Genomic DNA, 7,759 nt, shown 5'->3' with positions numbered 1-7,759 from the left:
ACAGGTGGAGAGGTGGTGGCAAACAGCTCTGTGAGTCTTGGAGCTCCTGAGGGCTTATTGGCATAACGAGCTTTGGTGTTGCAGTAGACGGAGTCAGCCAACTCCTAGACAGCAGGCTGTTGTCCTGGCTGCCAGAGTTAACTGGTTAGCTGATTTGGCATGCTAAGAGATTTTTTTATGCATAATTGGAATCGAGATTTACCTTAGCTTGGCTTGGGAATTTGCGAATTTGAACAATCAAATTGAATAGCAAAGAGTTCACAATCTATTAGGAATTTCTAACGGTGTTATTCATGGGGATTTTAATTGTATTGGAAAAACAAATTTTTCTTCATTCAATCTACAGCTCAATAGTAGCAGTAACATTAAAATTTAAAGATTATTTGTAGAGCACTGTGTATGTTAGATACCATCAAGCAATTCCTGTGCCCCAAGAAAATCAGCCATTAATAGTCTTTTTTTTTTTTTAAGATTTTATTTATTTATTTGAGAGAGAGAATGAGAGGGTCAGAGGGAGAAGCAGACTCCCTGCCGAGCAGGGAGCCCGATGTGGGACTCGATCCCGGCACTCCAGGATCATGACCTGAGCCGAAGGCAGTCACTTAACCAACTGAGTCACCCAGGCGCCCAGCCATTAATAGTCTTAATGATCTTTATTTGCAATACCACAAAGATAAAGTAGTGATGTAATTTATGTAGCTTTTTTCATGTAAATAAGCAATGCATATAACATTTTCCCCCTGAGCTGTTATATGTTTAGGTCTTTAAAGTAGAAAATGGGTAGTGTATGTTGAAGCCTGGACTACTTCCAAAAGATTTCTGGAAAAAATTTTTTTCCACATTGAAAAGTGAATGAACAAAATGTGTATTAGTCTGAGAGAAGTGGAAAAGAAGTACTACAGGGTAGCTCATCACTAATTCAGAAATATGGACATTTCATGGAAATGCTGTCCCTGTGTGATACCATCCTTTCACCCAAATACTTAATGAGTTAACACTGGCAGCAGAATTAAATGTAAGGAAAAGGAAATTTGGCCAAATCAACATAAACAAAATACAAAGGAAATTCCAGTGTAAGTGGATTGTTGCACATTGATTTTCTATTTTCCATATACAGAGAATTGAATGACTATTTCACTACTTCTAAAATGGCCAGTCCTCTGAGAAAATTCACCTATTTTCAGTGTTTAGGTTCAGTTTCTGCTTATAATAAAACATTTTTAAAGATTCCACAGTTATGTAATTCCAGTGGATGGTATATTTAAAATAAGGCTTGACCTAAATGACCTGAACTGTGATTTGAGTTCCAGGATAAAAAAATAACTGAATGGATATTCCCCCAAATGATAGAAGTGATAATTTGGGGGAGTAAGATTGGACAAATGGGTAGAATATCACCTTTTAATTTATCCAGTTTGAATTATTGCGGATGGATTTTGTAATTAAAAAGAAAATTTGTTTTAATGTAGATAGAAGCTTCTTCCCTTCAAGCCCTGAAGTTTTTTAATACTGAATTTCTTTTTATTTTCTGGTATTCTTACTTTGGTTGTGGATGTTCATGAATGGGGGTGGGGGGAATTGGTTAACCACTGCAGTGCTTCTGAAATGAAAGGGAAGGGAGGAGGTGCCACATAAAAGAGGCAAATTTAAACTGGATTCCAGGAGCCAGAGGTTCTATTCTTTATTCAGCACTAGCTGGTTGTGTCGCTCTAGGCAGGCAATTAGCCTCATTAAGACTCAGTTTCCCCAAATATAACCCCAGTGGGCTTGGATTCTATCTGGTTCCTTTTGGTGATGACATTATATCTTTCGGTGTTTAAGGTGAGCACATGTATTTCACTTTTTACCTTAAAGTGAACATGCATTTTTGTATACTTTTACCTTAAAGTGAACATGTATTTTTGTACAACTAATGTAATTTTGTAATTTTAATTTTGAAGTGTAACTGCACCACTAAAGTAATTTTGTATATGGTTGGCTGGAAAACCTTTTGTTGTGGCCAATTGTGATATATAAATATCACGGCTTGCTTGTTTTAAGCAGAATTTAGGGGTGGCAATAGAGACATGGATCTAGATGTCCCTGGCATATTCTTTATTCTTAACACCAACAGATGAGAAAGAAATCAGAAGTGCTTCATATAGACAGGACCTGCAGGTTTCATGGGCATGCATGCTGGGAAGAGTCCTGTGCTTGGTTTAATGCTCTGCTGTTGCCATCTTGAAATTCATTATATATATATATATATAAAATATATATATAAAATATATAAAATATTTTATATATATATAAAATATATTTGTTTTTTTGAGAAAGAGAGTATATATATATTTGTTTTTTTGAGAGAGAGAGTATGCATGCATGTACATGCGCATGCCTGTGTAAGCAGGGGGTGGGGGCAGAAGGAGAGGGAGAGAGGGAATCTCAAGCAGGCTCCATGCCCAGCTCAGAGCCCCATGCAGGACTCGATCTCACGACCCCAAGATCATTACTGGAGCCAAAATCAAGAGTCAGACGCTTAACCAACTGAGCCACCCAGGCGCCCCCCATTATAGTTTTTTTTTAAAGGACCCTGCATTTTCATTTTGCAGTGGGCCCCATGACTTATATAGCCCATCATGCATGTAAAGCTTGTTACCTTTGCTCTTGAGTTTAATAGACTAAAAAGATTCCAAGAAGCATTTGAGGCTTGGACATTCCATGTCCAGTGCTCAAATATATCTTTAATAAATGCAGATCTATTTCAGAAACTTCAACATGATCTACCATGGCTGCCTGTGTACTATTTGCCTTCTCAGGTACCCAGAGGGAAACTAATCCTTGCTGCGCACTATTGTGTGTGTGTTCAGTGTGTTAGCATAGCTTCTATCATTTGTCTCTACAACAATAGTAGGAGATGTGTGACCCTCCAGGTATGATTCAAGTCAGGACATTGGATGCAATCAACAGTATCTGCTCTGATTAATTTAAGCAGAGGCGGGGAATACAGGAAAGGATTTTAGGAAGTTCACAATAATGTTAGGCTGGAGGCTAGAGAAATAATCTCAACCCTAGAGTTCAAAAACCAAGTTGGAGAATTGGCCTGTTAGGAAACTTCTACCACTTATGTCATGTCTACAAAGTACAAACACCAGAAATTATATGTTACTGCAGCTACTACTGCTACCAACAATATGTCACTTCGGCTCAGGAACATGACCTTCAAATCATTGGGAAACTTCTCTTTCATCATTGCCTGTGCAAGCTGGATGCCTGGGCTACTAGCTTTTCCACCATGCACAGTGGCTTCCTAACATTCCTCACTTCTGGATCAAAGTTCTGATTGGCGGGACTTAGTCACTTGCTTGTGTCCCAGGCTGTAAGTTAATCCAGGAAATTGAGTTTTGACTTCCATATTCAAGGGGAATTGATTATATCTTTATCTCTAGTACCATGACTAAATGATCGAAATAAAGGAGGTGGTCATTGTACAATGCTTATCTGCTCTGCATTGTAGGAACAATATAACTATAAAAAATGTATAACTATCAAAAACTATAATGATTTGTGTAACTACCAAAAGCTATAACGATTTGTGTAACTACCAAAAGTAGGGAGATAAGATGAAGAACATATGGAAATGAGACTAGCTTGCAGATTGCCCAATTGGTGTTGATTAGAAGAAAAAAAAAAAGCTATTATTTCACATTAGGTGCTGAAGGAGCAGGAGGGAAGGAGAAAGAAAAGATTTCTAGCAAATTCCAATATTGTTCATAATTGTTCAGATAGGCAGTATCCCAAAGAAGAGAGGATTTGGTTATTATATAAAGGTATTATTCTAAAGGTAAACTTAGAGCAAAAATATAAAGTTTCCTAAGCACCAAAAGAAAGAGAGAATGCAAGCAAATAAAGCAGACCATGTAAGTGGGTGGCTGTATGTCTAGCTGTACCCATAGGACAGAACTGAGGCCAAGTATATGGATTATATTAATAAATATGTAGGTTTAATTCACTCTAAAAGAAAGGGATTTTATTTTATTTTATTTATTTATTTTTTTAAAGATTTTATTTATTTATTTGCAAGAGAGAGAATGAGAGACAGAGAGCATGAGAGGGAGGAGGGCCAGAGGGAGAAGCAGACTCCCTGCTGAGCAGGGAGCCCGATGCGGGACTCGATCCCGGGACCCCAGGATCATGACCTGAGCCGAAGGCAGTCGCTTAACCAACTGAGCCACCCAGGCGCCCCAGGATTTTATTTTTTTTAAGATTTTTATGTATTTATTAGAGAGAGAGTGCACACGAGCAAGGAGGAGAAGCAGAGGGAGAGGGAGAAACAGATTTCCCGCTGAGCAGGAAAACCTGACCCAGGGCTCGATCCCAGGACCCTAAGATCATGACCTGAGCCAAAGGCAGACATGTAACTGACTGAGCCACCCAGGTGCCCCAAAAAGGATTTTAGAATTGTCTAACAAAGCAAAATTCACATGATGTTGTTTACAAGAGCATATCCAAAACAGCACAAAGGGCACTTTATAATGCTAAAGGCTACAATATGGGATAAAAATAAAATAGTGATTAATGTTATGTACCCAAAAATGTGACAAAATTTTCACCCAAGCAGATACAACAGGAGATGGCAGGAGATGTAGAAACTCAGGAATAATGGGGAGCCTGTAGTATATCTCCCTCAATCTGAGACAGAACAAGTAGGAAAAAAATCAGGAAGAATATAGAAAATCCAGAAAGATAAGCAGTAATGTAGAACATATACATATGTACAAATCTCTGAAACCTGATAAACAGAGGAAACACCTTATGTATTAGTTTTCCTTTGGCTGCTGTGACAAATTCCTACCATCTTGGTCGATTAAAACAACAGAAATTCATTTTGTTGCATTCTGGAGGCCAGAAGTCCAAAATTAGTTTCATTGCGCCAAAATCAAGGTGTCGGCAGGCTGCATTATTCCAATCAAGGCCAGCATCTTTAGATTTCTTTCTGTTCCATCTTCACACACACTTCTCCTTTGTGTGTGTCAAGTCTCCCTCTGTCCCTCTCTCATAAAGACCCTTGTAGTTGCATAGAGGGCCCAACTGGATAATCCAGGATAATTTCCCCATCTATATGTCCTTAACTTAATCATATCTGCAAAGACCCTTTTTTGTATTCCTTTATAGAGTAATATATTTCCAGGTTCTAGGGATAAGACCTGATATTGGGGGGCCATTGTCAGCCCCCCATACCTTCCTTTTGAGTGCACGTGAACATTCACGAAAATTGGTTGCATCTTAGATCATGAAGAAAAAAAATAAATTTGAAAAGTAACAAATTCTAAAGAATAAAAATAATTTTTTGACCACAATGCAGTAGAATCAGAAACTAATAAAAATAAAAATTTAAAAAGACTTCTTTTAGAAATGTAAAAACATTTCAATAAGCAACTCTTGGGTCAATGAGGAAACACAGGGTAAAATAGCAGAATCTCGTGAATCTATGAATGCAGTTTTGATGGAAAATTTATTCTGTGAAATATTTATACAAATAAAAATGAAAAATGAATTAAAATAAAATTGAAATGTAAATAATTTAAAAATAAGCCAGAAGAAAGCATCAGGAAAGAAGTGATAAATATAAAAGAAATGTGTAAGAAAACAACAATAACAACAAAAGAGTAGAACTTATGAATAAATTCAAGTTGCAAAAGTTGAAAAATTCACAAAATTAACAAACCACTAGCTAGTACGTAGTGAAAAATATAAAAAGGAGAAAGCATAAATACACAAAATTAAAAGTCACGGTGTGGGGGGAGGTTGGTGCCTGGGTGGCTCAGCCGTTAAGCCTTTGGCTCAGGTCATGATCCCAGGATCCTGGGATCGAGCCCCGCATCAGGCTTCCTGCTCCCACTGGGCTCCCTGCTTCTCCCTCTCCCACTCCCCCTGCTTGTGTTCCCTCTCTGGCTGTCTCTCTATGTCAAATAAATAAATAAAATCTTTTTAAAAAAATTAAAAAAAATAAAAGTGGCAATAACCATCATAACAGAGAATTTTAGAAATCATAAGAGATTTATTTTGTATAAGTCTCTGCAAATAAATGTAAATTTAGATGAAGTTTCCTACAAAAACTTTTTGAATTTTTTTCTAGAAAAATGTAATGTAATCAAATTGACACCAGCGAGAAAGATATCCTAAAGATTCCATAGTAATTACTATGGAAGAAGTAGAGGAAGTAGTAAAAGAGCTGCCTCACAAAAAAGTACCAGTTCCAGATGTATTCACAGTGGGATTCTACCAAAGTTAAAGATCAGATCATCTTAGTGCTGGTTAAACTACTCCAGAGCAAAGAAGAAAAACTTAGAAATTTGTTTTACAAAGAGACTAAAGCATTGATCCCTAAACCTGTCAACTATATCTCTAAACAGGAAAACTACAGAACAATCTCAGTTATAAATATATGCATAAAAATCATAAAGTATTAGCAAATGGAATCCAGTTACATATAAAAAATACATCATGAATACATGGAATTCATTCCAAGAATGCTAGGGTGGTCCAACATTAGGAAATCTGTTAATATAATGCATCATGTTAATATGGCTAAGGAGAAAAATCATATAATCATCACTGCAGGCTCAGAAACATCATTTGACATTATTTAATACTCATTCACATTAAGAACACTCAATAAAATAGGAATTAATATATACATGTGTGTGAGTGTGTGTGTGCATGCACATGTGTGTGCCAAAATCCCAAAGGTAGAGTTTACTTTTTATTTAATGGAAAAACATCAGAAGCTTTCTTGTTAAAGTCGGGAAAAATGCAAGAGAGCTCTCCCTCTCAGCTATTTCATAACATTGTGTGAGAGAGTTTTAGCCAATGCTCTTAGATAAGAAAAAGCAATTAGATGCATTCAAATGGAAATGAGAGGTCAAAATCTGTTTGTAGAGAATTTGATTTTATATCTTGAAAACTCAAGATGATCAATGGAAAAACTACAAATAATGAGAGAATTTATCAAAGCAGCAGATTATAATGGGAAAATAAAAAATCAATAGAAGTTACAATTAAAGAGATCCCATTTGTATTAAATATTAAAAAACGGAGATATGAAAAACATAATGTTAGTCATATCAATAACAATATAAAAACACAAAGCTGCAAAAGTACAGTTGAACAAATGGATAGACATGCCATATTAATTTATAAATTACTAAATTCCAATAAAAAATAACAGTTGTTTTTTTTTAAACATGGAACTGGATAAGTAAAGAGTTCATTCAGAAGAACAGACAAACAAGAAAGAACATAAAAATTCTGTGGGTGAAAAAAGAGCAATGAAGGGTGGGAGCTGGGAGAGCCCTTTAAAACTTTATTATAAATTCTCTGTAATCAAAACAAGGTGGTATTGACATATGAAGAGACAGATCAGTGGACCAGGATAGAAACATGTTTAGCCTTTGGCCCAGAAATTCCACCCCTAGGATTGATTTCATGGAATACTGACAAAAACATGGCAACAAAAACTATGTGTGTATAAGGCTATTGAATGCCATCCTGTTCATTATAACAAAAATTATAAACACCCAAATGTCCTTAAATAGCAGACAGGTTGAAGAAATAGGGTACAAAATACTACGTAGCTCCCAAAAGGAATGAAGACCATCTCTATATGGTGGTACATATAGAATGATCTCCAGAATAGTTTGTTAAGTGAAAAAAGCAAGGTGGAGAAAGTGTTAATAGCATGCTACCATTCATCTAATGAAGAAGGGGGTAGTACAAA

This window comes from Leptonychotes weddellii, chromosome 8 (genome assembly GCF_054177405.1).
Source record: "Leptonychotes weddellii isolate Sample4059 chromosome 8, ASM5417740v2, whole genome shotgun sequence".
NCBI lineage: Eukaryota > Metazoa > Chordata > Mammalia > Carnivora > Phocidae > Leptonychotes > Leptonychotes weddellii.
The sequence above is the reverse complement of the archived record's forward strand: the minus strand, read 5'-3'. Positions refer to the sequence as shown.